Source organism: Lissotriton vulgaris, chromosome 11, assembly GCF_964263255.1.
Source record: "Lissotriton vulgaris chromosome 11, aLisVul1.2, whole genome shotgun sequence".
Taxonomy (NCBI): domain Eukaryota; kingdom Metazoa; phylum Chordata; class Amphibia; order Caudata; family Salamandridae; genus Lissotriton; species Lissotriton vulgaris.
In genome coordinates, this window is record NC_141699.1 from 717,521,816 (window position 1) to 717,536,850 (window position 15,035).

A 15,035-nucleotide genomic window follows, 5' to 3' on the forward strand; every position below is an offset into this window, starting at 1 on the left:
TAAAATGCTGCTGGGTTTTTACGAAGATCAGGTAAAGAATTTTTCAATGCCATAACATCCGCTCTATTCCAAGGCGTATACACCCAGTTATATATAAAATACCCCTTCGCATCCTTTGACATTTTATCGTCATCTGTACCTTCCCCTTTTGGTGGAACATACAAGGGTGCAGCTTCACGCATAGGCATAACATGCATTGCAGAACTCTTATCTGAACCCCGGAGAGAACACTCCTTAGACTGCCCGTCTGATTCCAGCCCGGACTCCTTAATCTTTTTCCGCTCGTCCCGCAATCTCGTAGTCTCATCTCGCAGCTGGATCAGTTGCTTGTAAAAGGCATCGACATCTGCAAGAGCAAATAAACCTTTATCCAAGTTCTCACGATGAACTGACACAACCTTAGGTTCTAACGTATCTGAAAATTGACGATATGCAACAACAACTTCTTCCGCCAAAGTAACCAAAAAATACAATAATTCCTGGTCTGTCCAATTACCCCTTTCAGTAACAATTTCAGACTGAGAAACAAAATTCGTATTCACTTTACGAGCCCAACTACGTAAATGTGCGGATCTCTCCGCCGAAAACCTGAGAGCAGATACCCCTTTCTTTCCCGACTTATCCTGTCCTTCATCATCCGATTCTGCAAGTGGAGCCGTAGGTGAAACGTACGGAGGCGGTGATCGATCTAGTAAAGAAAAATCATCAATTTCATTATTAAGGACAGGATAAAGCGGTCGACGAATAGGGAATTGACCCGTCGTTTGCAATTTACGTTCCCGTTCCTCCCTTTCTTTCTTTTCCTGCTCCTCTTTTTCCTCAAGCTGTAAAGCCTTATCCCGAGCAGCCTTGCGCTGCTCTTTGTCCGCCAAGGCAACTTCACGTTTCATTCGCTCACGCACCGCTTTCTCCCACATTCGCACACAGTCAAACATGTTCTGTCTAGACCTTCGCTGAAACAAACATTGCTCCACAAACTGTACTTTCCGCAAATCGAACGACCCATGTAGAGGCCATTGCAATTCAGGATCAGACTTGGTGTACTTATTCCATAATTTACTGTACATTATAGGGGGAAGGCCAAATTTAATGTACATTTCTCGATTCGGTGTTCCTTCTGGGGGAGCCGGCTGTGATTCCGCTAACCTAATTGTGGTACCATTTCCAAAACAGCACATTCCTCGGAGTGTGCTTAAAACAGGCATGTTCAAAAAGTATCACGATAGCGCGATACCACATAAAATGGCACTTACAGTACTTCACACAAATGTGCCGCTCAAAGGGAAAAAAAAAACAAAATTAGAGAAACATCTCTACATGCCCGCCTATGTGAAGTGCACTACACATACACTTTTTCAAAGATCACAAATTCACAAATTCACAAATGTTAGCTAACTCAAATCAAAATCATAGATCATAGGACTTCGGCAAGCGTCCGAGGACTACCTTACCGATCACAACTCATAGAACTTCAGTAAGCGTCCGCAGACTACCTTACCGATCACAAATCTTACCCAAAGCCTCAAAGGTCCAGTTTCCAACTGCCAAGATCTTGTAATCGAATCAGCCAAACGGCGCTTTATCCAGCAACACGGACAATCGAGGACTCAGTCGGAGACCGGCGCCACCTGGAAGGTCAGATCGGAAGGAAAGGAAAAAACACCGTGGGTGCCAAGACTCGGGTCACTCAGTGGCAGCGCGCGTCCATGGCGAGTATCCAGACCTTCGTCACGACCTCTCCTTCGGGCATCCGAGTCGCCGATGAGTCCCACCAGAGTCGCCAATTTGTGGTATTGGGTTCCCAAGGCCTACATGCTCCGAAGATAACCCACTTACACCGAAAGAACTGTTGGCACGAAAACTGAAAAATGCAAAGAACAAGTTTATTAAAACCCCATAGGGTGGTGGTACATTCCTACAGCACCCTTCGGTAATGCAAGAAGTATCACACCGAACATCGGTGTGACCCCCTCTTTTATACGTTTTACAGGTAATAAAAAAGGACAGGCGACACAAAGTTACAGAACATTATGTACATATATGGTCATGTTTTGGAACACTGCCAGCTCATTGGAGGGTTTCAAATCCACTGGTCAGTTTGCGGTACATTCCTAAGGGGTGACTGGTCAATGGGGTCTGCGCATGTACAGGCTTGACCGTTACTAAAAATAGCCTGTTGCTGGGCAAACTCAAGTGGTCAGTGGTACGGACAACGGACTAAAGGCCATGCTGGCCATGAGGCCGCTCATGATCTAAGATGGCCTCCGTAACACACAAAATGGCGTTTTCCGAGTATGGCCAATTTAGACAGAAAACGTGTAGCTACAGCTAAGCGCTAACTCGGTCATCGTCAAATTACGACACATATACTGCTGTTGCTTGTAGTGTTATGGACAATAGACGCAACCATGTTCCCTCAGGCAGTGGGGAAGATCTCGGTCATGTGGCTGTGTTGTCCCCCCCTTGAAGCAGAGTGGGCTGCTCCAACATACGCCACTCCAGCTTAATAAATAGGCTGGAGCTCTGGGTGTAGTTCACCTCAGGGAAGGCCAAAGCGTCTGCCAGACCGGCGGCCCTCACCCTGCCACGTGGCTGCTGCCATGACTGCGGGCCTCCTCGGCATAGGCCCTCTGTGAACCCAGCGGCACAGCACCACAGACTTATCTCTGTACAGACTACTGCCTTCAATCTACACTGCAGACAGAAGGGCTCACAATTTAGATGGAGTGGTGATTGCAGATGACGCAGTCCAGTAAGCAAGACACAATGCTCCCAGTGCGGGCCCCCAGACCACTCATCATCGCAGAGTGCACACACACTGAGTGCCAAAGCTATCACTAACTCAGTGCACCAAAAGTCAACGCCACTTGGCCTTATTAAGGCAGAATTCATTAGACAAAAGACATTGCTACCAGTGCAGCCCACCTGGACCACGCACCATCGCAGGGTGCGCACACGCTGAATGCTTCAGGTGTCACTAACACAATGCACCGAAAGTCATCGCCACATGGACTTATTAAGGCAGAATTCAGTAGACAAAAACATTGCTCCCAGTGCAGCCTGCCTGGACCAAGCATCATCGCAGGGTGTGCACACGCTGGTTGCTGCAGGTGCCACTAAATCAGTGTACCACTTATCATCGCTGGCTGCACACACATTGAATCGCCAATAACTGTGCAGCTCATCTCAATGCCACATGGCTGTAGGCCCTTCTTGACCGCTTCCTCCTGCCTACACTGCAGTCATCAGGGCTCACAATTAAAATTGAGTCTTCATTCATTAATTGCTGAGTGCAGTAGGCAACTAAGTATAACATCCCCCAAACCTACACAATATCCTTTTAGTATCCTTGCTTCAAGAACTTCTTTTACATTATTTATAGCTTTACTACAATGACCACATTCATCTTGCAAGTCCAAATAAACACTGAATGACAGTCTACACTGAAGACAGCAGAGCTCACAATTTGAATGCAGTTTTGATTTATTTATTGCAGAGTGAACTGTACTCTATGTTGTTGGATTTTCTCAAGAGGAAGTCACAAAAAGCATTCCTCGATGTCTATGCTGACTCCTGCCTTCGATCTACACTGCGGATAGCAGGGCTCACAATTCACATTGAGTCGCAATTGCAGATGACGCAGTCCAGTAGGCAAGAGACATTGCCCCCAGTGCAGCCCGCCTGGACCACGCAACATGGCTGGCTGCGCACAGGCTGAATGCTTCTATTGACCCTATCTCAGTACAGCACAACTCATAGATTCTTTATGATGCAATATTTTGTGTATAATTTCACATCTGGTGCCCCTACCTCAGTGTACCACAAGTCATGGACCCTTTACGATAGAATCTTTTGTGTATAATTTCACATTTGGTGCCCCTATCTTAGTGAGGCACAAATCATTGACCCTTTATGATTGAATCACTGTGTCTGATCCAATGATTACTGTTTCTCTCTTTCTCTCTCTCTTCCTCTTTCTCACACTCTTTCCCTCTCTCTCTCTTCCTCTCTCTCTTCGTCTCTCACTCTTTCTGTATCTCTCTTTCACTCTGTCTTCCTCTCACTCTTACTTTCTTTTTCTCTCTGTCTTCCTCTCACTCTTTCTCTCTCTTTCTCTCTCCTTTGATGGATGCATGACGCACAATCTTATCTTGCTTTTTATCTAACAGGCTGCGATTCACAAATTGAGGCCCCGACACTGAACTCCTGGCACTCAATGCCACCAGAGCTGAACTCGTGTGAAACCTGCGATGTTGCGTGGCCATCCTGACAATCAATACCAACTTTGAATTGTGCGCTCTGCTTTACCCCGAGAATGCAACGCCTGAGAAGGTTGCTTCCGCATGTGGTGGACCCTCTTACACACACGCCGATGGCGGAAGGTGAGCAGAGAGGCTTCTTTCCGCAGCAGAGGGTAAGTCACCTCTGGGCGATGGGAATGGATAGTGTGCTTAGAGTCATAAGTGTTTTTTTTTTGGGATCTTGTGGGACAGTCTCTTCTGCCACCCCCCCCCCCGCTTTTGGCAGCATATTTGACCCAGTTTTGTCCGCTTTAGGGTTTAAGCCCTTAATCTGTGACCCGGTTGAAAAAATGGGTGGCCTCATTACCTGTTTGGCTGCGCCGGTTGAAGGTTTCCTTTCCCCCGCTGAGGCAGAAGCTGAAGCAGGAGACTCGCTGTTTTCCGGTGAGGCGCCATTGATGTGTGTCTCAGAAGTTTGCAAGGGGGTGGCGGCTACCGTCGAAACTGCCGTTGAAGATGCAGTGGCGGTAGCAATTGAAGAGGGAGAAGAGGAAACTGCCGAGATCGGAGCTGCCACTACCACCTGTTTGCTATTCCGTGTCTGGCGTGGCGGCATTTGTGCAGGGTTCTTCGGAGACATCCTTCGGGTCCCGCTCACGCCGGCAGTCACTCGCCAGCCGATGATGAGACCAGAGCGGCCGATCCCAGAATTGCTGATCCGTGCTCCCAACAGTTGCCGTAGCAGCCAAGCAGCCTCAAAGAGCAGAAGCATCAGTTAGTCAGGACACAGAAGCCGTCGTTAGAGAGTCTATACGAGTCAGCTCTGGTGTAACCCCATCAATATTCCATCGAAGTCCCCCGTCCCACGTAGGTTCTAGGAAGGAGAGGTGAGTGGAGCACACAGGTGAGTCAGCAGGCACGGACCCTCACTCCGCCATTTTGGATCCGCCCCGGAAAAAAAAAACACTTATGACTCTAAGCAACCAAGATGCCGACTCTAACTCCAAAAAAATCTCTACTGATCCCCTGTGTGTACGAACTATGGCATCAGAGGTATCAGAGCCCAACATTGGCAAAACACCACAGACACTCCCTGAGCCACTACTCAATCCATTACCCAAGCTAGCCCCCAGCGATTTTACCACAAGTAACTTAGAGGTGATACCAGAAGACCAGGGTAATGAGCTCGGGGCACTAAACGAAAACATAGTACACACGCTGATTTCAGTGGATACTGAGATGGATTCCATTGAGGACTACGAGGTTGAATCAGAAAGCGAAGATGATATGTCAGCTGATCTATTAACGGGGGGGTGCACTTCTAAGAATAAAATTAAGGGCAAACCAAAAGCAAAGAAAAGCAGCAAGGCTGGCGCTATCTCCAAACGGCTAAAACAAAAGACAAGCAATAATCTAGCCCTGAAGAAGCATATTTCAGAGAAAAGCCCGCTCAGAAATTGGATTGTAGCAAAGGGTTTGGTTAAAACTATGACATTAAGGTTATCAGGTGGAAGCCCTACAGATTCTTTGCCAATAACGATCTCCCCGGAAAAAAGCATTTTGATCAGCCCTGATATTACATCCCTGGCGGATCAGATAGAAGAGTTACAACCTCAAGAGCAGGCCAACGGATCACCTAATAACTTGGAGCTAACCTCATTAGATGAAGCCAATACTTTGCCAGCTGGATGGTGCAGTGAGCTAAAAAACGGTGTTGGATCTAGCCCTGATCTCTTGACTGGGTGAGAGCTTTCTGCTTAATTCAGAGACTCTGTCCCTCACCACCCCTTGTTGTAAATATTTTTGTCCACCCTAAGCGTGGAAGGGTATTCTCAGATGTGAGACCCTTGCTCATTGCACCATCAGGATTCAAGCAAACCGGGCCGAAGACGGCTGTAATGCCAGAAACCGGTCCCCGGGAGCTTGTTTCCTTCCCAGTGTAAGAATTGGCTTTTGTAGTTTGGTTTGCCCTGTTCCCATCATGCACTGGGACAGGAACAGACTAATTTGCATACAGCCAGGTTCTGAAACTGGGATGGTGCAGTGAGCTAAAAAACGGTGTTGGATCTAGCCCTGATCTCTTGACTGGGTGAGAGCTTTCTGCTTAATTCAGAGACTCTGTCCCTCACCACCCCTTGTTGTAAATATTTTTGTCCACCCTAAGCGTGGAAGGGTATTCTCAGATGTGAGACCCTTGCTCATTGCACCATCAGGATTCAAGCAAACCGGGCCGAAGACGGCTGTAATGCCAGAAACCGGTCCCCGGGAGCTTGTTTCCTTCCCAGTGTAAGAATTGGCTTTTGTAGTTTGGTTTGCCCTGTTCCCATCATGCACTGGGACAGGAACAGACTAATTTGCATACAGCCAGGTTCTGAAACTGGGATGGTGCAGTGAGCTAAAAAACGGTGTTGGATCTAGCCCTGATCTCTTGACTGGGTGAGAGCTTTCTGCTTAATTCAGAGACTCTGTCCCTCACCACCCCTTGTTGTAAATAATACTTTGCCAGCAGCCACTCAACCGTCCTCCCATGCAACAGCAAGTTCCTCCTCTATAATGGAGACACCCTCGGGCCCTGCTCTAGCTTCTCCTACAACGGACTCAAGAAGCGCGGAAGTTGATATTCCCTCCCTGGATGAAATACTTACGATTTTGAGTAAACAATTAAGCAATCAACGGGCAGAAGCACAGGAATACTATCTCCAACTCAGGGAAGACAACAACAAGATGCAATCCTCGTTACAAGATCTTACCGCTAAAATTGGGGGGATTTCTCAAGAAACTATAGAACTACAGGAACGGGTGGTACAGGTGGAGGAGACAAACACCAAAATGGTAGGAACAGTGGAAAAACACGACGACCAGTTGAAAGTACTACAGCTAAAGGTTGAGGACCTGGAGAATCGCCAAAGGCGTTCCAACCTAAGACTTTTTGGTATTCCGGAGAGATCAGAGGGCTCGGACCCTAGAGCTTATATTGTAGGGGTCCTTCAGAAGGCCTTTCCGGACTTGGCAGATTGGGATTGGGACTCGCAAATCCAAAGGGCTCATCGCTTACCTCTGTTTCAGAGGAATAGAGAAAATCAATTCCCACGTCCCTTTCTAATTCATTTCGGCAATTTTCTTCTACGCCAAGCGGTTTGGCAGAGAGCCCGCCCTAACTCCCCAATAGCTGTAGGAGAGTTTTCGTTTTTTGCACGTTCTGATCTCAGTAGGGATACCATGGACAAGAGGTGGCAGTTTCGTAAATTGATGGATCCAATTAAGGCCCACGGCGGGCAAGTATTCCTCCAAGAACCTGCTCGCCTAAAGGTTATAAGAAATGGACGAACACATACCTTCAACGATGTTAAGGAAGCAGAGAATTATCTCTCCAGCATTATCTCTAGTCAGAGCTAGACATAGAAATAATTAACACCAGCATGAAGGCTGACGAATAAGTTATCTAATGGGAGTTTGGGGGGCACAAATTCACGAAATTAGAGGGGGGAAAATGTGAAAAGAAAAGAAAAGACTTATGTTACTTTTTTCTTAGCACGTACAACGAAGCTTGCTTTAGGAAGGTGGAGGGGGGTGGGAGTGACATAGGGTGCGTCACCACACGCGCTGCCTCACTAACGGCAGCATTCACTGGAGGGTGGTTCTTCCCCGGCCGGGGTGAGAGCCAGGGGGGTGGGAGGGGGGAGGGACCGTATCTCCGCAAGATGGGGGCAAGGGGAGCTAGGGGGGGAAATATAGTAAAATTTGTGTGCAGGATGACAAGGGGAAACAATCTGATAAAGTTCGCAAATGATTGTTTTTTGATGGCATTATTGTTCGCTTTAGAGGTTTGAGAGAACAAGCTTTATTATTTGGTTATCTGAAGAGGGGCGTAGCATCTCTTTTTTTTTTTTTTTTTTAAATATATTTTTATTGCAGGAATCAGTAAATTTTTACAAAGCGACCAGCATTATAAATTCAATCAAAATCAGTAGACTACATCCCTCAGTCCCCCAGCAGGATGAACCATTACACAGCCATTTAGCCCACAACCCAAGGGTCGGGCAGCGATATCCAATGGGGACTCAACAGGGAGTCAAAGCCGGTCCGGATGAGCCACTACCCGTCATCTGCTTTTCTAAACCATCCTACAAAGAAAGCCAAAAGAAAACCCCTCCCTCAAAACACAATGAACTAAACCCAAACCCCCCCCAACCCCGCCATCAGTGCACGGTAACAGCCGTAGTAGGATCTGTGAGAGGACCCATGAGGAAAGCAGCAGACATGTAAAGTGCAATCGTCTATCGGGACTCGGGGCGAGCTGCATCATCACTTTCGGAATCGCTGGGAACGCAATAATCTCTGAGGGCCTGCACTAATGTCTCCCGTTCTAGCGCTGCCTCCTGCGCCTTCTCGTTATGCTGTCTCCTAGCTAACTGGTACCGCAGCGTGCTTTCCCCCGCCGCCCATTTCAAGAGTTCACTGTGCCATCGGGCCCCCGTTGGACCAGCCCGTGCCTTCCAATTCCTGGTCACCTCCCGTTTAGCAAGGAGAAGCCCCAGATCAATGAATTTACTAGTGATTTTATTTTTGGGGGTATGTGGGAACCAGTGCAGGAGCCCCACTGCCGCATCAACTGATAAGGATCTCCCCGTTACCTCCTCTAGGGTATCCCCCACTTCCAGCCAGTAGGAGGATAGCCCCGGGCAGGACCACAACATATGAAGAAGGTCCGCATCGGGAGCCAGGCACCTGGGGCAGCTCGCGGAGTCCGTGGCAAAATATTGTTGGATCTTCGCCGGGGTCAGATATGCCCTATGGAGTACGTAGTAGTGGACCAATTGAAAGCGGGCGTGGCGCGTGCCCTTCCAGGCCCGCCTCATGAGTTGGGACCAGGTCGTCTCCGGGATCTCCTTCCCTATGTCTTCCTCCCAACGGGTCCTTAAGGTAGTGAGGGGGCCAACCCCTCATTGAGCAGTCTGCCGTATAGGCAAGTGACCGCCTTAACAGTTCCCGCAGACATCATAACGTACTGGCACACCGGAGAAGTAGGAGGTTCCTCCTGCCCGTGCTTCCAGTGCGCCTGAATCGCTCGGACCAGGGCCGAGTGCAAAAGAAAATCCCCGCGAGGAACCTCGAAGCGATCGATGAGCTCCTGAAAGGGCAAAAGCGCCCCGTCCTCGTAAAGGTCCCCCACCAACTGTAGGCCCCCGTCCTCCCAATCCGCCAATCGTGACCAATCACCGCCATGAGGCAGGGCCGTCAGCATGCCCAGAGGTATTTCGGGTGCATACGGTATCCGCAACTGGCCCAGGGCGTGGGCTCGGTTCCAACACGAGCGAATGGTCTTCTCTTCAAGCGTCAGGTCCTGCAAGGCCAAACGCTGTCGCAGTGCTATGAAGGAGAGAACATGCCTAGCTATCCCTGTGCCCCTCCTGTCTTCTGGGCCTCGGAATTCCCTGGCGACCTCCTGGGTGAAAGTCTGCAGCTGCGCTGCCAAGTAATACTTTTCAAAGTCCGGCACCGCCAGCCCACCCTCAGCCTTCGGCCTCGTCAGGGTCTTGAGGGCCACTCGTTGGCGGCCCGAACCCCAGAGGAATCCGACCACCATTGACCGTAACAGTCGAAATGTGGCTGGCGGGATCCAAATCGGCAGTGCCCGGAAATAATATAGCAACCTAGGGAGCGCCACCATTTTAAGCAAAGCGATCCGTCCAGCTACCGAGAGCGGTAGAGTAGCCCAGAAGTCCAGGCTACCACGCAGCGCACGAGTGCTGCGAGCTATGTTTCCATCCAAGAGGTCTGACAGTTCGTGGTAGACGTACACCCCCAGGTACTTAAAGCAGTCAGGTTCCCACCTAATCTCTCTACTGATATCAGGGCTAGGTGTACCCTTACGAACCGGGAAAAGACAGGTCTTAGTCCAATTCACCCGAAGGCCCGAGACCTCCCCAAACGCCGTGAGCGCCGTCGCAGCTCCATTCAGGGCAGCAATCGGGTCCTCAAGAAAGAGCAACAGGTCATCAGCGGACAGCGAGACGTAATATGGGCCCGAAGGCGTCCATAAGCCATTATAGTGGGCTCCCGACCGGAGCAGCAGCGCGAGAGGTTCCACTGCTAACGCGAAGAGAAGCAGGGATAATGAACAACCCTGTCTCGTGCCTCTCTCCACCGGATATTGTGAGGAGATCAGCGGGCCTGCCCGTACCCTGGCCGACGCCGAGGTATATAGTACCGTGGTCCATCTGACGAAACCCTCCCAGAGGCCGAATCGGAGTAATACTGTGCGCAGGTAGTCCCATTCCAGGCTGTCAAAAGCCTTCTCCAAATCTACCGAAAGGACTACCGGGCATGGGGCGTCCACGAGCGGTTCTCCCAGCAAGCGGAACAGCCTACGGATGTTCATGGTCGTGTTTCGCTTGGGGATGAATTGAGGTTCCGTGACAATTGTAAGTGATGTTTTCGACTCGCACGAATATGGTCGAGTCTGGTATCTATGAACCGCAAATGACGAGTTTAGTGGGTGTATGCAGTTTCGCTGTGCTAAACTAAACCGTTCGTCTATTACGTGGGGTATCCTATCTGTACCCACGGGTTCCATCTTAGATATGGCATCCATTTTGTCTCTTGCCCTCAAGTAGCCAGCGAACGGACGTTGTCCGCTTCGCGACCCTGGGATTCCCAAGGCATCTACGGAAGACACATGTCCTTTGAAAATGTCTTTATGACGAGGGGGATGATACTGTAAGGCAAATGGCCCCGCTCGAGGCTCATCTTGCCGTGCCGGTTTATTGTCTCAGCCGTGCATCTCATTAGGCACGTCCCTTTGATGCCAGGAGCTCATGTTTCCCGATACCTCCCCTTTTACGCCCTTTCCAATCTCCCCACTGTTTCCATCTTCCCCTGCACCTGTCCTTGTTCCTTCTTCGATCTGTTTTACTGCTGATTGGAATGTACTAATGGTGGGAAGATGGGTTTATACAGTTGGGAACCGCCAAATGTTTCCGCACTTATGTTCCGGACCTTGAATGTATCAAAGAGACCAAAGCGACCCCTCTGGGGGATAATCATGGGAACCGAGCCATAAAACCTTTGTGTACCATGTAAACCTATGGGTGAATTATGTATAAAAGGAGCGATCCACAGAACCAATTTGAAGCAGTCTCCACAAGTAGCACGCGTTGTACTTGCCGTGACTTCTGTGTTCCCTGCAGTAAATAAAGCTCGAATCTTTGACGCCGAAGGAAGTGTCCCGTGTCTCTGTCACTTGTACGCCGGAGCAGGTTACCCACGAAGGTTTCAGGTGTTGTTCCCTGGCACCGCTGGGTCTTAAATAACCCAGTCCTTCAGTTGGCGCCCAACGTGGGGCTGCATCAGTGGTACCGGTCCAAGCCCGACGATCGTGAGGAACTTCGTGTGAAATCTCCGAGGGAAGGTGCACTCCGCTTCATCGATCCTGTTGTCGAAATAAGTGGCCCGAAGACTTTTCCCGCGAAGATTCCCGCCTCCTGACGGCTGCGACGGACTGCTGCCCTGACTGTAGACCTGTTTTGGCGCCTGGCGTAGTCCTTGGTATAGCGAGACGATTGACGGGCCTTCCTGGTGACGCCATCGATCTTTGAGTTAAGTATTTGTGGGTCGCTCCCAGAGTTCTTGGTTGTGGTTACTTAGTTGTTGCATGGTTCCATTGCATTTGTGGTTCTTGGTACTTTGTTGTGATATTTGACGACTGCAGACGCCAAAAACCGAGGGTTTTTGCTCTTTGCTGGGACTTGGTAAATCCCGTAACCCTTGAAGTTTGTGAAACACGGCTAGTGTGCAAGATGCCTGGTCGCTGTACTTTGTTTAGTTGTTTCAGACGTTGTGGTACGGATTCCCGACTGGAGGACTCGTGTCCGATACCTCCAGTTGGAACTCCCACTTATGAGCTCTACAGTAAGCATGGGCTAGGCCCGATTACTTTTAATGACTATTGGATTCGGTATACTAAGAAGGATGGTGTCCTTAGTTGGCCACCTCATGGTAGCTTTGAGACTCCAATCTTAGATAATCTAGAGGCTAAATTATTTGCGAAGAAGTCAAGGCCGGCCATGTTTGATGCCTTTCGGTTGTGGCGTAAAGAAGCCCGACAGAAGGAGATCAGTCAGACTAAACGTAATCAGAGAGATGGTGTTGCTACCATTGTAAAGAAAGCAGAGCAGTTTCAGCGTAATAAGGAGGATAAGGAAAAGGAAGTGTTTGATAGGCTACAGCGTATGTCCATAGATAAATGCTATCCTGCTTTGCCTACGGAGTCGGATAAGAAGGAAGAACCAGTTGAGGATCCTCTAATGTCTTATCTTCTGAAATCGCCACCTCCGTATGTACAGGGTACCGCCGCTCCAGTGGTTCCCCCTGTACCTGTTCCTCCACCTGTTCTTCAGCCTGTTCCTCAACCTGCACCCGTTCTTCCGACTGTTCCTGCTCCTTTGCCTACTGCTATTCCCACTGCTCCTCCACTTCCGCATACTCCTGCTCCCGCTACTGTTCCTGCTCTATTGACTCCTGTTGTTGCTTCTGTTTCTACTCCTTCTCTTGTTAGTCCCTTGTGCTATACTTCTTCAGCTACTCGTAGTCGTACTTCTCCTGTTGCGGCTAACTTCTTTCATTCTCTTGGACCTGTTCTTGGGTCCGCCGGTTCAGATGGTCCTCAGAGACGTAGTCAGCTTCCCGGTGGTAGGGAACGCGCTTCGCTATATAACATGGCGATGGGTTGGATGACGCATCCTCTTAGAAATCCTCCACGTGTTGTACTTGATACGTTTTGTCAATTCAATGTACCGACCCAAAGATTTGTTTTCGAAGAAATGTGCAAAGTTTTGCGCGATCAGATATCGGCCGATGCACCTGACGAGGTGTTGACCGCTTTGTCTGATCTACAACTTCAGTTCTCGAACGGACTGATAGTGGATACCAACGTTCGACGTGCTGTTGAGCGGTTGTTATCTTTCCGTCCCACTCCTATACCTCAAGCCTTGTTTGTTGAGGACGTTGAGAGGCAGTTCGATGCGTCTGGTCAGTTTCCCATGCGGGAAGTTCCACCAGTGTGGATGCCAGGCGATCCTAATGCTAACCCCATTGTTCCACCCTATTTCCAGAGAGTATGGATACATCTCCCATGGAAACGATCGGAAGTGTTACAGGTGAAGCAATCTTTGCCTGACCCTCGCAAAAATCCTGCAGGGTACTATAAGGAATTGTCACAGCTTGTAGATGCTACGATAATGAATCTTGCCGATATCGATATGCTTTTTGGCAATGTTGTGCCGCAACCGGTATGGGCTAAGATTCGTCAGGAAAATCACGCAAACGAACTGGGTGGTGATTGGGCGGCCATTATAGCGGCGGATGGGTTGCAAACTGGTGGTGCCAAACCCGAACAGTTGATTGCTGCTCTCCCTCAGAGAATAATTACATTAATGAAAACTCTTATGCCGGCTATGAGGGTGAATTGGGACAAATTGTCAGCTTGTAAGCAGAAAAAGGATGAGAGTGTCTCCGACTTCTTTACGAGATTTGAGGAGGCATTCATCGATCATAGTGGGCAGGATATGGGCACTGAAGGTGGTCAACGGTTGTTCGTGGATAAATTTGTCTCTAACTTATTGCCTGATTTGGGCAGTAAGTTGAAAAACTCTGAAAGTGCGTGGGCCGTTTCTACCTCGGCTCAAATATTGGCTACAGCACAGTATTATGAGAATAGAGAGAAAGAGGAGAACGACCGCGCTGATAAAAAGACGAAAGAACTTAAAACTAAAGTGTTGTTACAGCAAGCGTATCCTCCGCGTTCGAATCAGAATGCTTCACAGCAAAATAGATCGCAGTCGCAATCTAATCGATCACAATCTAGAAATGACTCCTCATCTCAAAGATCTTCGTTAGGGTACAATCAGTGTGCCTATTGTAGACAGGAGGGTCATATAAAATTCAATTGTCCTGTTTTGAACGATCGTAATAGTGGTAACTCATCTAGAGGTGGTCGTGGTGGTTCTCAGCAGACATCACGTGGTAGAGGTCGTGGTGCTCAAAACGACCGATCAGATAACCAATCAAATTCTAATAACTGTTTCGATCAACGTGGATCATCGCAAGGACGATCTGCGCAGTACAATGTAGACGATTATTACGTCGATCAGGGAACTGACGACAGTAATTACTAGGACAGCCATAGACAAGGAGAGGGAGTGGTATCAGTTCCGGTTGATCAGAGAGGGCCTTACGTCGCAGTTGCTACATTGGGCGTCGTTGAGCCTTTTCTGTTGGACACTGGTGCGGCGAAAAGTTCCATTATGTATTCGAAACTCCCTGGCGCACCTTTGTCTGGCTTAACAAATGTTTCCATTGGATTCTCTGGCGCCCCCGTTAGCAATCCAGTTTCACACCCTTTGCCTCTTACAATTGGACCACGTGAGCTTAAAGCTCCGTTGATTTTGACTACTGGTTGTGGTGAAAATCTCTTGGGTCTGGATTTGCTAAAACGTTTGTACGCAACTCTGTATTGTTCTCCTGCGGGTGTAAAGCTTACGTTAGGAGAGAGGGTTGTCTCTCCTATGTACTTGTCTCTCGATAAGCTTCCACCGGAATTGAGTTCTCTTCCTGCATCTCTATGGGCAACAGGTCCCAATGATGTGGGCCTGCTTGACATCTCCCCTTATGTTGTTCAGTTGAAATCTAATGTGCGATTGCCACGTATTCCCCAGTACCGTATCTCTCTTGATGGTGAACGAGCACTGTTAGCGATCATCTATGATTTGATCGACAAAGACGTTATTGAAGAGA